The sequence below is a fragment of the Dipodomys ordii genome, unplaced genomic scaffold (genome assembly GCF_000151885.1).
Source record: "Dipodomys ordii isolate 6190 unplaced genomic scaffold, Dord_2.0 Scaffold1000000196, whole genome shotgun sequence".
Lineage (NCBI taxonomy): Eukaryota > Metazoa > Chordata > Mammalia > Rodentia > Heteromyidae > Dipodomys > Dipodomys ordii.
Window position 1 is genome coordinate 102426 of NW_012283813.1, and position 16556 is coordinate 118981.

General features: G+C 39.1%; 1 long non-coding RNA gene across 1 annotated transcript; it reads right to left on the reverse strand.

Annotated features, from left to right (window-relative positions):
- Positions 1 to 613: 613 nt before the first annotated feature.
- LOC106002691 lies at positions 614 to 13237 on the reverse strand. Its single transcript, XR_001175952.1, has 3 exons — positions 12874 to 13237; positions 12072 to 12075; positions 614 to 625 (listed from the first exon to the last, which is right to left on the reverse strand). It is a non-coding gene; the product is annotated as an uncharacterized LOC106002691 (long non-coding RNA).
- Positions 13238 to 16556: the final 3319 nt, after the last annotated feature.

Consider the following 16556-nt stretch of genomic DNA (forward strand, 5'->3'; position numbering starts at 1 on the left):
TTTGAATACATAACTTAGGGTTCATTTCCCTACCATCACCTTATCTGACCTTTTCTGCTTGACTCAGATATATACTACATATTGCAAATGAGGGAAACCATGGGGAAAAATAGGTATACAGGTGGACCTATTGCAACAATGAGATGTACAAGTCCTTATGTCAAAATATGAACTTTACAACTTTGGTGGGATGGGGGTAATGGGGAGGATTGGGTGGGGTGGTGGGGGAGGATGGGAAGGGATGGGAAGGGGAAACAAAGGAGGAGGCTACAATGCTTGATAAGAAATGTACTCATTATCTTGCCCATGTAATTGTAATCCCTCTGTACAGTATTTTCACAATAAAAAAATTAAAAATAAAATAAATTTCTTAGAAGTGATGCATAATTCCTAGGTATCCTAGTTATCACATATACTTTTGGATTGAGTTATCTCAGTATAACCTCAAACGGAAAAAATACCCTCAAAATAAACAGAAATCACATCTTTGTTTTAAATACAGTAGTTTACAAAGAGTTTTTAGCCAACACCAAAAACATCTTTTTAGCTATTCTGCATTTTGTGTTTAGAAGTTTTAACAATAGTTTTTTTCCTGATATGCAATTCACTTACAATATATTATTTCCTTTTATTGTATACATATTAGTCCTTTGGAAGTGAATTGTACTTTCATAGGTTTCCAAAGCCTAATTTACACAAACTTGCATTTCTTCAAATAGAAATGCTCTAAATTTTAGAACAGACATTAAAATAGATATAAAATTCAGGTAAAGGAATTTGCCCAGCATACATCCTCTATAGTGTGTCTTTTCAAAATTTGTTTTTGGGGATCATTACCAGGGTCTCACACATACTATTCAAGTTCACTGTCAATTAACTACATTCTCTGTACAAAAAAGTTTTTTACTTCTGTTTAATACATTCATAGAAGTGTAATGTCTGGATCCTATACAATTCTCTTTCATTTTTTGAAGACTTGAAAACTTGTTTGCTAAAGTGATTGCAGTATTATACAAATCGATCACTATGAGAAGTATATCAATTTATCCACAAATACATTACTATATTTTGCGTCCTTTTTATATTATGGTCATACTAGTGAGTTTTCTTTTTATTATTTCTTAGACAGTAAAGAGAATCTTATTTCATATGCTCCTCCTATTGACTATTAATTTACATGTTATTTAAAGAAATATTCTATTCAGGAAAAAGTTTATATACAATTAGAAGACATAAAATACTTAAGTTTAAGAATCATTGTAGCATTAACATTGTAGCATGAACAAATATGTGCACTCTATCTGTTGGATATGCTTTCATTTCTGTTATAGTGTCCCTTGAATTATGAAAGGTTATCACTTGATATAATCCAGTTCTTGCTTTTCTTTAGCCGTTAATGTTTTCCATATCAAATGTTTAGAAACCTTTACTGATCAATATCATGAAATTTTACATTTATGTTTTATTGGTTTTTAAATCTCACATTTAGTTTGATAATCATTCTTTATAAGGTTTGAGGTAAGCCAGGTGCCGGTGGCTCATGCCTATAATACTAGCTACTGAGGAGGCTGAGATCTGAGGATCATGGTTTGAAGGCGGTCCGGGCACGAAAGTCCATGAGACTCTTATCTCCAATAAACCACTAGAAAACAGGAAGTTTTGTTGTTGCTCAAGAGGTAGAGTGCTCACCTTGAGCTGAAGAGCACATGGACAGTGCCCAAGCCCAGAGTTCAAACCCCATGACCGACATACAAACAAAAACAAAGTATTGAGGTAGTAGTCTAAGATCATTCTTGAAATCTAGAGAGACAATAGTGCCAATAAAACCATTTAAGATTCTGTTTTTATTTCATAAAGTCATAGCATCCTTTTCAAAATCTGTGGAGCATAAAACTAAGAAATTATTTTTGACAAATCTGTTACCTTCTTCTTTGTGTCTGTTCTTAAAGTAGAACTATGTTGTCTTCACTACTAAACATGGTAATACTATTCAAAGCTAGTATTAAGGCTCAAGCTACACCATTTTACAAGATTGCTCTGACTGACCTGTGTTCTTTGAATTTACACACGAGATTATTGAGCAGGTGGACCAATATTCTACAGAGCTATCTAAAAATATGATAGTCACTCATATTTTACAACTTGTGAAAATACAAACCCATCATATTATATATAGAGAATATCTTTAGAGACTGCTCAATGCAACTAAAATTAGTTTAGGAATGAGTTAAGATTTACATAACAGTACAGCATAATAAAGCTGAATGATAACGACTTGAGATGTACTGCAGAAGAGAGTGAGAGGGGGAAGAATGGTGGACCACATAGGAGCTGTATGTCATTGGTATTGTTTCAAAAAACAGAAAGACTTCAGAAAAGAGAAGGAGAAAAATAAGGTGTCCTGAATCTAGTTTCTTTTTAATCCACCTGATAGTTTGGACTGAAAGTCAGATAACATGGGAAAAAATAGAAAATAAAGCATTGTATAGATCTGTTACAATGTAAAGAAGTTGTAATAGGAATATAAATATTTTTAAAAAATAAGAGAAAGAATAACAATAACAAGTGCTAACGTGGATAGAAGATGGATCACATTTTATCATATGTAATTTTGAAAAAACTTACTAGGAATGAAAATTTAAAAGTCATAATTTAAAATACAATTTGTATTATAACTAGATAGTATAGCTCAGTGGTAAAACATTGGCCTAACATATGTGAAGCAATTGTGTGATCTCCCAAGCATTAGAAAGTACACACAAAGCACACACAAAAATAAACCAAATAAACACACACACCCCCCACATACACACATTTGTTATTATCATATTAAACAGAGGAAATGATCACAAATAGTAAAAAGTATTTTAATATATGAAATCACAATATTGCTCAAACTATTTAAACGTTTAGTAGAAATAAAATAGTCACAAGATACTTGGATTCTTATAGATTAAGTAAATTGAAAATTCAGAAATAAAAGACATGAGAAATTTGCAAGCAAGTTTTAAATAATAAACATTTTGAAATATGTGTCCTTTTATTTTGACACAAGATTGATGTTACTGGTGTTTTAACTCAAGATTTAGAATATGATAACCAGGTGCTCTATATCTTGCTAGGGATGACTATATCTCTAATCACTTCACTCTGGAAATTTTATGATAAGGTCTCATAGTTTCTCCGTCTCTCCTGAATTACAGACCCTATTTATACTTACCAGTGTAGTGAGAAAAATGGAAAGCACAAATCACTATGACCAGCTCAAACATTTTTTTTAATTCAAGTACAAATATTTCCAAATAATGACCAGGTAATAAAGCCTTTTTAAATAAAGTATGTGCTTCTTGAAAATACACTATTTGTTAAATGGGCAAATATGTTTACTACTAAAGAAAATAAATTTATTTAAATTCACCAACCATATAAAATTTAAGAAAATAATTTTTAAATATTCACATGTTAACTATTTTGAAAGCAAACTATATGTCTGAATAATTTATATGTGTTAAAATTATGCAAAACTAAATTAACTAATCCTACAACTCTGAAAAAAGAATTACCCTAAAGAAACAATAGAAAATAATTATGTTCAAAATTTGAAATTTACAAAATAAAATGAAGTGTACTCTATAGTTGACTTAAGCACCTGTAAACCCTCTGTATATCAATTTTATAATAAAAAATGCATGAACAAAGAAAGAACAGTACCCACTGGTCAATAGCAACAGGAAAAACATCAGTAGGTTTTTTGTTGAGTGTGCAAAAAAATCAGTGGAAGAGATAACAATGTTTCTTCCATAATAAATGTACTCATTACCTTACTTATGTAACTGTATCCCTTCTGTACATTACCTTTACAATAAAATTAAATTGAAATTGAAAATAAACTAAATAACATACCAATTAAGAATTTGTAGAGAGCATGGAAGGTGGCTCAGTGGTGGAGTGCTTGCCTTGCATGCTTGAGGCCCTATGTTCGATTCCTCAGCAAACATAAACAGAAAAAAAGCTGGAAGTGGTGCTGTGGCTCAAGTGGTCAAGTGCTAGCCTTGAACTAGCCTTGAGGAACAGCGTCCAGGCCCAGAGTTCAGGTTCCAGGACAGGACCCCCCCAAAAATAAACGTAATTACTAGAAGCCATTGGTTAAAAACTTTTTAGAAAACTACCCTAAGTACCCAAGTAATATAATTTGATGATACTATCTAAATACTTCAACTTCAGCAGAGAAGCCAAAAGTTTAAAAACTGTTACCAAGTAAAGTAATAAATCAGAATATATTACTATTAATAATAATCATAAGATGAATTTATAGTGGTAGTCAAATTTGTAAGAAATGAGGCAATTTGTCATTCGTTTGCACTTAATAAGTGAGAAAGAATTTTCTAGGTCTTTTAAAATATATAATAAGTTTAATGAAGAAACTATTCTTTCACATGATATGATAATCAGAAGAAGCTGATATTAGAACAAAGAGCAGATTGTACTATTTTGGATGTTAATGTATATACTTAGTTTGGTTGTGGGAAATTGTGTTCAAATTGGGGTATTGTTTTTGTTAGACTGGTGTCATATCAGTGGTTAATTTTAGGATAGAGGTTCCCTTTCCACAAGAACATGCACCTGATCTGTCTTTTTAGACTTCCCATTATCAATGGCATACGAGTTGCACAGCAACTTGTCTAGCTTCCTACCTTGACTGGATTGGATTCTGCAGTCCTTCCAATCTTAACCTGTAGATAGTGCAGGATGGTGGAAATGATCCAATGCACCCAGCTATAGATTGAGAAAAAAGTCCACTAAACTTTCTGTTCTCAAGCCTCCTCAGTAGTTAAGAGCTCAGATGGGAGCCCTTGGTACCAAGCAGTAAGAGCATTTCTTAAAGCAACTAGACATATGTATGACTTATGCATGTGAACACCTCAGGACAAGAATAAAAGAGCAGTGAAGCATAGAGGACAGGACCAATTTTAACTAGCTACTTGGAGGCTGAATAAGCTTAGCTAGCTACTCTGGAGGCTGAGATATGAAGACCACTATTCAAAGCCAGTCCAATCATGAAAATAAATGCGATTATCTCCAAAAAACAGAAGTGGAACAATGGCTCAAGTGGTAAATCAATATCCTAGGTCACAGAAGCATAGAGATGATGAATGAATGAGCACTTGCACATGCGCACGTGTGTATACATGTGCATGTGTACACAAACACACACACAAACATAAGTATTGCAATGCGAAGTTCTTTTTTTACCTTGCAGTACTCTATTTCCCTGTATTAGTTTACACATTAACAAAATCAGCTAAGCACCTATTTACCTACAACTCATCATGTTTCTCTAAAGTCAACTCTCTTTTTGGAAACATGATTTGTTTGACCCAAATGTAAACTATTCAGGAGTTTGATTCTTCTCCCTCAATTCTGTAGAATTAGATGATTGTTTAGCTTCATCCTAGCAATATAATTTGAGAAATCCTACATCAAGCAAATTATTTCTTTCACTAGAAGGGAAGCCTCTTTCAAACAATTAATTATAGGTTTTCCTTCTTCTTGCTAGCATCTGTAGTTTTATTATCTTCATATATTTCATGATCTGTCTGTGTATGACAAAGATTGCTGGGAAAATGAAAAGACCCTTCGCAGCACTTATTATTTATATACAATTCATAGAGATGAAGGTGTTTAAATATTACTCAAATTGCTTTGGAATAAATCATGTTCACATTGACTATCGTGAAAAATAAGGATTGGTTTCTCAGCACATTCTGTAAGAACTTGATTGAAAGAAACCAGAAAAGTGAGAAACAACTCAACACATACATTCAAATGAAACAAAACAACCCAAGAAAACAAATTAATTCAGTACTCAAAAACCTGCAGAAAATGACCTGACTTAAAAAAAAAACATCAGCTATGACAAACTTATGAAAATCCTGACTACATTTGAGTCTACTCTTGTGAGGATAGAGGTTAAAGCCCAGACTGGACAGAAAGATCTTTACACAATGACATGTACCTGTTATTCTAAATTCCAGGAAGAATAACATAACGTGGACTGAGCCCAAGATCAGTATCTGAAAAATAATCAGGATAATTTAGGGCTGGAGACATGACAAAGTGGTAAGAACACCCATTTAGGGGGCACAAGACACTCAATTCAAACTCTAATATTATGGGTATTAAAGTAAAAAGCTATGATTTTAAATAAGTGGAATAATGGTAAGATTTGAGTATTTGAGTGGAAAAATGCATGAGAGAAATATAATATACCCATGGTACAATGCTTTCAACTTAAGTGAAAATGTTTTGTGGTACTTCAGACAAAATAGAGTTACCTTGCAAATGAGCATGGTTGTGCATTTGGGTGATGGAATTACTTTACTTACACAGGTGTAAATTGAATAGATTTTATTTGGGTAGATTGTACTTCTTGAACTAAGAACCTGGATAATGTCCCTGAGATTTTTCTCGCAAAGTTACCACTCTACTACTTTGAGCCACAGTTCCAATTCTGATTTTCTTTTGGTTGTTTGGTGATAAGAGGCTCTTTCTCTATGGAGTCTAAACTGTCTGCAGCTACCTATATTCTTTCTTCGGCTTTTTCCATTGTAGGTTGAAGACTTTGTACTTTGGTGTTTAACTCCTTTCCTTCTTGCTGGTCTTTCTTAATGGTGCCCAGCTCTTTATTAAGGTTCTCTTTCAAGTCTTGAATAGATTGCCTTACCTCCTGGAGTTGGTTATCAGACTTTTCTTTCCACTCCATAATCTAGGTTCCTATCTTTTCATTAGATTCTTTCTCCCTCTGCTGGAGTTCCTCTACCTTTTTATTTGTGGAGGCCATGAAGTCATCTATTAACTTCTGGTTGGCCTCTTTGCACTCTCTGATAACCCCATGTAGGGTTTCCAATTTTTCATTCAGCAGGTTTACCAGCCATGCTTTTAATCTATCTTGATCATTATTTTCTATGTCATACTGGGACTGCTATGTAGCTTTTTTATGTGGAGATGGTGGTGGGATTTGTTTATTGGCTATTTTTCTTGTGTTTCTGCAGTTAGTTCTGCCCATTTGGAGACAAGAACCACACTGCTACAAGAGTAGGACAGTCTTTTAGGACCGGAGCCAACCCGATGTCGTGTAGATGGGTAGATCTTAGGGTTTCAGTGGTAAGGTTAGGTGTTTTCCTGTTTAGCTCTCTTTTTCCTTGCTTGCAGAGGGATATTTTGGCTTTGGGGTCGAGATTGCATATAGTTGTAACTTTTGAGGCAATCTAGGTTTGATTAATAAGTAGTCTGCTCTTTAGAGTTAACAAGATGGGCCCCCGTACTCAAAGTTGTCAAATGGAACCAATTTTGTAGTCAAATATAGAACCAACTGTAAGTTGGGTCACTTATAAATCATTAAGTATCAATGGGTTGGATTAGATGGAGAAATGAAGGGTTAAGATTAGAGAGATATAAATTTAATTTCAGAAGTGAACTTGGGTAAAATGATAGTAGATGGGTAAGAACAGCTTAGGGGAGAGGTATATGTAGTAGGAAGAGAATAAATACCTTGTTACTGAATGTAACAGGTTGAAAAGAATTTGAAGAAAGGTTATGTAGGGAGTAGCTTAGAGATCAAGATGAAAATAAGAAAGTGTATTGGGGAGACTTGCTGAGATTAGAAAAATATCAGTAAGATATTATTGAAAAGTTGCTTACTCTAAGTTAACTCCTGTAATTATTGTTTACTCACATAGACAGGGTAGCCCTGATGGAGTAATAGTGTAAGGTAGAGAGAGAGAGAGAGGTAAAGGGGGAGTGAGAAGAAAAGAAAGAAGAAAAAACTTACAAATTAGCAAATTATAAAGTAGAAGCAGATACCAAATAATAATGAAAAACAGAAGTTTTAAGAGGTATAGGAAATCCTAAATCACAATACACATAAGTAACACATAGAAATACAAATGAACAACAAATGATCAGACATTACAACTAACAACGCAAAACAAAAACAAGAAGAAAATACTAAAGAATGGATTTTTCGGGTCTTTGGGGAGTTTATTCTCCCTGTAGTCCTCAGAGCAGATTCCTGATGGAACCTTGTGTGCCTTGCTGTAGTCCACTTTCCTTGTGGCTTGGTTGGGAGCAGAAGGCTTTTTGATTGGGGAGGGTGCCTGCTATCTAGAGTTCCATTCTCAGGCCTGGTGGCAGGCAGTTTTGGGGGTTTCAGGTTTGTAGACTGCTATCATAGGCCTGGAGTTGGGTTCCCAGGCTTTCCAAGGCAGCCACAGGAGCCTTAGGAACAGAGCTTATGTCTGTGTTCAGTTTTGATGTAATCCATCCCTTTTGGAAGGGGGTTTGTGTCAGGGGGCTTTGGGATCCCTCAGAGAATTACCACCCCCAGGGCGTGGACCCAGTTGTGTTACTCACAAGTCTGCAGTTGATGGTGTGCTGGACCACAGAGCCTGTGCTATGGTGGCTAAGATGGATTTGGCAGGTTCTAAATCAGAGGGTCTGTGTGTTAGCAGATCTAGGTGGGGGCATGGCTTTGCTGATGCTGAAGGGTCTCTCTCCTATGTGGTGGTGTGAGGAGTCCTGGCACTGGGAGGACTGGGTAGTGGTTGGAGTGGCAGGCTGGTGTGGACTGTGGGGGGAGCCAAGCTGGTCTGGAGCAGACGTGGTGGGAGGTGGCAGGCGCTGGAAGGCAGCCTTGGGGGTTTCTGCCTGTGGCTGCTAGGTGTGTCCGCAGAGATGCCTGCAATAGCTTGGTCATGCAACAGCTGTGAGAGCCAGGGGTCTGTGCAGGGCAGCAAGGAGGGAGCAGTCCCATCAGAAAGCTCAATCGGCTGGGCAATTGGCCCATAGAGCATAGAGCGATTGGCTGCAGCTGTGGTTTCCTGGAGATCTTGTGCAGGGTTGACAGGGGCTCTCTGGGATCCTGCCAGTGGTGCAGGTATGGGCTGATTTTGGGGGCCTACCCGGTGGTGCCAACTTCTGGCAATTGTAATGGTGGTGGTAATACCCCATAGGCTGGGCGGGGGGGGATGGGGAGGCATTCACCAACTCGGAGATCTTCACCAGATTCCCTTCTAACATTTCACAGGTAAAGTATTGAGCACTTTCTTCAGCTTTTGGGTGCTCCTCTGCTAAAACTCTGCAGAAAGTCCTAGTGCAGCATTGCATAGACCTATGTGGTACAGGTGCTCCACAGGAGTCCCATTCACTTTTTCTCTTTTGCCTTTTCTTGTTTGCCTGCTAGGATAGTCCTTTTGTAGTAGAAAAAGACTTTAGGTATTTAAAGTTTGAGTGGAGTGGATCTCTTGAGGTAAGGGGTGGCTGTGGCACTAGATCTTCTTTTGGTCAGAGATACTTAGTGGGCTGCCTGTGAGAACCTTACCATTTTCCCACAACCCGTCTGGATATTTAAATTATATTTCTTCTTAGTGTTTATAGGAGCATTGCAGTTTTTCTGGAATTTAAGGTTTTCTGTAAAACTTTTTCTTCAAGTAATCCAACAGCATTAAATATTATATTTAAAAGATGTCCTGTAGCACCTAGATTTTGTAATTATAATATTAAGATGAAATTCTTATTGTTTGTACAAAAATCCTTTTTAAGTCTAAACAGGAAATATGCTTATTTCATCAGCCTTGGGTCTACTTCCTCTTTTTTTCTCCAGTATCTTTCTTGTTTTGGAACAAGTGTCATGGATGTCTGTCCATTACAAAGTAAGATTACTCCATTAATTCATTGGAAAAGGAATACAATCTTCTTGCCTCTAAAGACAGCTTTGAGGATAATGATAATCTGATAATTCACATCTGTGAATTTTCAAAATTATATTGATTATTTTTGTAAACCAATCATTAAACAGTTTCCAAAAAGCAAAATAAAGTTAATGTTCTGCTTTCTCAGGTTAAAATCTAGTAATTCAACAAAATATATACTATTCTTCCCAGATTGCATGATGAAGAATTTCTCTTTCATCATAACCCTTACAACCACTGACCCCCTCCCTTCAAACATGTAGCTTTATTCAGTTTTCCTGTTCTAGCTTTCATTTTGGTACTAACATTAGTAATCTTCTAGTATTTCACAATGAAATGCCATTTATTGATAGAGATCTCAATTCATATTGACATAGGCAGACTCATGAGCATATCATAGAGCATAAAATATTGAATATCATTAACGTGATCATATGTACCTATTCCATAAATTAATATACATACCACATAAATGTGCAATTTCATGTAATTTTTAAAATGCAAAACATTTGCATATCTATGTCATAAAATAATTCAGATCACTAGTAGAAGACAATAAGCTAAACCTATTGCATCATTCCTAGTATTCTTTGTAAAATTTTCTTTTTTCATCAATTTTTCATCTTAGGCCCTTCTTTTCCTAACAACCAGTGATATGTTGATGTCTCTAGATTTTAGTCACCTCTGAGTAACCTTTTCAATTTCCACCTCCAGTTAGTCCTTCATGTTAAATACCTGAGGAATAACGTGTCCCGATATCCCTGCAAGAAGACAGCAGTACCCAAGTCAACTAGCTCTGAACATTCTACCCTTGCTATGTTAGGGAAAGGGGTATCAGCCACAGGGGTGTCAGGGATCAGGTGGCTGGAACAATGGTGTTATGAATTATAGGTAGCAGAACAGAGTAGCAGAGAATAGGATACCTGGGAAAGGGGAATTGTGACTGTATTCGCTAAGTTGCAGTGCCAAGAAATTGTGTAGCAGCAACAGCTTTGCAGGGATTGGGGTAGTTAACACAGGTATCCAGACAGTTTAGCAGGGATAAGGAGGAAAAGAGAAAGCGAAAGGGTAAAACTTGTGAGGGATTAAGATGGCACAATCATTGTAACAACATCATGGGTGTGCAAACTGGGTAGCCAGTACTAGGATACAAGCAATTTGCATGGTATACTGGTGTGGTGCAGAGCTCAGTGTTTCCCTCTCCAGTTTTGGCTGTCAGATCTTTAGGTAACTACTGCTAGCAACTCATTATCAGTATGTTGGGTTCAGGCATGTTCCATCCATAAATGTCTACTCCAAATAGATTGCAATGTTTGACAGTGGCTTTGGGATCTTTTCCGTAAGCATCCTGAGAGACGACACTCCACAATGCTGCAGAACAGGCTCCACATAGTGAGCTTCAATCACCTTTTACAAATCTCACTGCTTCTCTCCAACGTCAATTATCATGGTAGCAAGGGATCTGAGGACTGCTCAGCAGCAGTGCTCTGGGAAGGTACCAGTTCTTACCCTGGCATTTGGGGAGCTCCCTTGAAATGGGCAAGAGCACTTGCTGCTGCTCTTCCAACATCTCTGTGACTCCGGTAAGCCAGACTGTTCTACCTCAGATGGTTTACTTTGATCTACAGGACCAAATGTGGCTTCAAACTTTCTCTGTCTCCTCTAGGTGATCATCACCTTCAACTGTCTTTCCTTTTCCTCCCAGGTAGTTGCTTCATCTCCACATCCTTTGATTTCTGCTTTGGATCAACCTGTGGCTTTCACACCAAACCCTTCCAATTTCTCATCTGCCTCTCTAGGTGTGAATTGGGCATAGCAAGCTACATGTAACTTCTCATCAATTAAAACGCATTCCTGATTAGCATAATTCCCCTAATTACCTACATCAACTCCAACAAACAAGCGTACATCTCAAATAGACACTGAACTACTATTCAATCCATAGAGCTCTACACTAGCTTTAAACTAGACTTCCTATCAATCATATTTATCCCAATTGCACTCTATGTTACATGATCTATCATAGAATTCTCTTCATGATACATACACAACGATCCTAGCATTAACCGATTTATGCAATACCTCCTTATATTTCTCATCACCATGCTAATCCTAGTCTCAGCCAACAATATATTCTAACTCTTTATCGGCTGAGAAGGTGTAGGAATTATACACCTTTTCTTCTAATTGGATGATGATACGGACGATCAGATGCTAATACAGCCGCCCTACAAGCTATCATCTACAATCACATTGGAGATATCGGATTTGTCCTAACAATAACCTGACTATTCTCCAACTACAACTCATGAGACTCTCAACAAATCTTCTCAATAAGTACAAACTCAAATATCCCAATCCTAGGACTCATTCTAGCAGCTACAGGAAAATCTGCCCAATTCAGCCTGCATCCATGACTCCCCTCAGCGATAGAAGGCCCAACACCTGTATCAGCACTACTGCACTCCAGCACAATAGTTGTTGCAGGTATCTTCCTTCTAATTCACTTCCATCCAATTATCCAAAACAACCAAACTATACTTACCCTCATGTATCGGAGCCCTAACAACTTTATTCACAGCCATCTGCACCCTCACACAAATGACATCAAAAAATTATTGCGTTTTCAACTTCTAGCCAACTAGGCCTAATAATAGTAACTCTAGGCATCAACCAACCATACTTATCATTCCTTCATATCTGCACTCATGCTTTCTTCAAAGATATACTATTCATATGTTCTGGGTCAATTATCCACAGCCTAAACGATGAACAAGACATCCGAAAAATAGGGGGTCTAGCCAAGTCCCTCGCATTTACCACTTCAGCACTAATTATTGACAGCCTAGCACTTACAGGTATACCTTTCCTCACAGGATTCTACTCCAAAGACCTCATCATTGAAGCAATAAACACGTCGTATACAAACGCCTGAGCCCTAATCATTACCCTTATTGCAACCTCTCTTACTGCAGCCTACAGCACACGAATCATCTTCTTTGTTCTTACAAACAATCCACGATTTCAACCTATATCCCCCATCAACGAAAACCACCCAAATTTGATTAACCCCATCATACGACTCCTACTCGGCAGCATCTTTGCAGGATACATCATCTCCAACTTCATTGACCCAATCAATACTCCAACTATAACTATACCAACCATTATTAAACTCACAGCCCTAATTATTACACTTACAGGATTTGTCATCGCAATAGAACTCAACTCTATAACACTTTATCTAAAACTCTACCCAAACACATATCATCACAACTTCTCTAATTTACTAGGTTATTTTCCATTAATCATTCACCGTCTAATCCCATTCTCCAACTTATCTTTCAACCAAAAAATGGCTACATCAACATTAGACTATATCTGGACGGAAAAATCTATACCCAAACTTATCAGCTCACTCCAACAAACAGCATCTTCCTCTTCATCAAACCAGAAAGTACTAGTCACAATTTATTTCTTATCATTTCTTCTATTCATTACAATCCTAACACTCATAATTATTTAAACCCCACGCGTTACCTCAACAATAATAAATACACCAACAAATAAAGACCATCCGCTACAACTATCAATCAACTACCATAACTATACATAGCCCCAACACCTACTGAATCTTCCCGAACTAAAACCATCTCATCACTATCATATGCAACTCACTCATCAATAAACATTATCTAACATATTCACCTCATCATCCCCAAGCACATAAACCACTAACATAGCCTCCATAATCACTCCTAACAAAAGCAACATTCATAACCAAATATTTGAACTCCAAGCCTCAGGATACTCTTCAGTAGCCATCGCAGTAGTATAACCAAATACTACCAATATACCTCCTAAATAAATTAAAAATACTATTAACCCCATATAAGAGCTACCATAAAACATCATCAACCTACACCCTACCCCACCACTAACAATTAATCCAAAACCAGCATAAATAGGAGAAGGCTTCGCAGCAACACCAACAAACCCCACCACCATAATTGTTAATAAAATATGCACTAAGTATGTCATAATTACTACATGGATTAAAACCAAGACCAATGACATGAAAAAACATTGTTGTCCATTCAACTATAGTAACTCATAATGACAATCATACGAAAAACTCACCCACTAATAAAATTAGTTAACCACGCATTCAATGACCTCCCTGCTCCATAAAACATCTCCGGATGATGAAACTTTGGATCACTTCTAGGATTATGCCTAGTTATCCAAATCGCCTCAGGCCTCTTCCTAGACATACAATATACACCTGACACCCTCACTGCATTTTCATCAGTTACTCACATTTGCCGAGACGTAAATTAAGGATGACTTATTCGTTACATATAGCATTGCCTGTTTTCCATTTTCTTGGCACTCCTTTAGAAATGTTCCCGTCTCAATCTTTCACCCACTGCAGCCGTGGGACCCTTTTCCATAATACTGACGTAAAGACATTTGTGTTACTGTATATAAATTACAACCATAAATAAACTGGGACAGTTTGCTCATAAGACGAATTCCGTGTCCAGAAAATAACGAAAAGAAACACCCCCTGCGGGCCCCCCTCCCCTCCGCTCGGCCCTCCCTTCAAGAAAAGTTCCTTGTTTGCTGTTGTTTCATTTTGTTTTGTTGTACATAAAGCCACAGAAGAGAGCCGGCGATACCTCATCGCGACTCTCGCGAGAGTCCACGAGACTCTCGTGAGCGGACTCTCGGGGGAGTCGCCAGCTTCCGCCATCAGCCCCGAATCACTCCCTGTCACTCCACATGGTGTCCAGTAGGTGGCACCCCAAAACAAGGAAAAACAACGTCAGGCCCAAAATCGATTCCAGACCGAACCGACACTTAGGAAGGCCTTGTGAGGAAGGAACACCTCCCCCTCCCACGCACGCACACACACACACACACACACACACACACACACACACGCCCCATCATCCCTGCCCACACAGGTCATGAATGGCAAACCCCTATCGCACAGAGAGACAAGACAGACAAACACACGGGGTGTGGAGAGAGACCGCAAATCTATGAATGGGCCTGGGCTGGCATTCTGTCCTCTGGGCCCTACAGTCAATCCATGGCGGCCGTTTCTCTCTCCTCATCACTGTAATCCTATCTGATATTTGCCAGAGCCGAACGTGCAGTGGGGACACTTTGGTTCAGCGATCTAAACTAGGGGCCAAGGCGGGGGAGGGGGGGGCGCGGAGGGGAAGCCTAGGAAGTCTGTTGCTATAGTTGGTGGCGGCGGCGGCAGTGGTGGCAGTGCAAAGTGTGGGGGGGTGGGGAGGCGGGGAGGTAGATCACATGCTGCCATGCCTGCCTGTGCCTGTGTGGTAGGAAACAGCAGCAAAGATCAAGGGGTGCAGGGTGTGTGTGTGTGTGTGCACGCCCCAGTCCTGGGGCTTGAACTCAGAGCCTGAGTGCTGTCCCTTGGCTCTTGTGCTCAAGACTGGCACTCTGGGGCTGGGAAGGTGGCTCAGTGGTAGAGCGCTTGCCTTGCGTGCATGAGGCCCTGGATTCGATTCCTCAGCACCACATAAGCAGAAAAAAAGCCGGAAGTGGCATTGTGGCTCAAGTGGTAGAGTGCTAGCCTTAACCTGAAGAGATGAGGGACAGCGCCCAGGCCCAGAGTTCAGGCCCACGACCAGACACCACCACCACCCCCCCGCCAAAAAAAAAAAGAGAGAGACTGGCAAGTCTGCCATTTGAGCCAAAACTCCACTTCTGACCTTTGGGTTGCTTAATTGACGACATGAGGCTCACCAAAAAGTGCAATGCCTATATACCTCTGATCATATAACAAGAAGTCTTCCCCTTTCTTTGTGTTTGTTATCATCGACATTATTTTGTTTTCTCTTCTCCCCCCCCAATTGTTTCTTCCTTCATCTATTTCCGGGAGGAGCAAGAAATGGAGGGACCCAGGATGAAGAAATGCAACAGTGGCACTCACTAGACACTATGTTGACACACAACCTGTGGGTGGGGAACAAACAGAACTTGAGGGAGGGAAAACCTGTGAGAGAGCCAGGGAAGGGGTGACATTGTCCAAAAAAAATGTACTCATTTTTGGGGGGGTGGGGGGAGATGGGAGGGCAGGAATGGAAACAAAGGAGGAGGCAACAATGCTTGATAAGAAATGTACTCAGGGGCTGGGAAGGTGGCTCAGTGGTAGAGTGCTTGCCTTGCATGCATGAAGCCCAAGGTTTGATTCCTCAGCACCACATAAGCAAAAAGAAAAAAGCCGGAAGTGGTGCTGTGGCTTAAGTGGTAAAGCGCTAGCCTTGAGCTGGAGAGCTGAGGGACAGCGCCCAGGCCCAGAGTTCAGGCCCCACCACCGGATCCAAAAAAAAAAAGACACACATTTGGGCTGGGAAAGTGGCTCAGTGGTAGAGCGCTTGCCTTGCATGCCTGAGGCCCTGGGTTCGATTCCTCAGCACCACATAAGCAAAAAGAAAAAAGCCAGAAGTGGCGCTGTGGCTCAAGTGGTAGAGCGCTAGCCTTGAGCTGAAGAGCTGAGGGACAGTGCCCAGGCCCAGAGTTCAGGCCCCACAACCGGACCCCCCCCCCCAAAAAAAAAGAAATGTACTCATTTCCTTGCTCGTGTCATTGTAACCACTCTGTAAGTATTTTCACAATTAAAACAAGTCATTAGCTGGGTGCCGGTGGCTCAAGCCTGTAATCCTAGCTACTTAGGAAGCTGAGATCTGAGGATCACGGTTCAAAGCCAGCCCGGGCAGGATAGCGCCCAAGCCCAGAGTTCACGTCAAAAAAAAAAAAACTTATTTG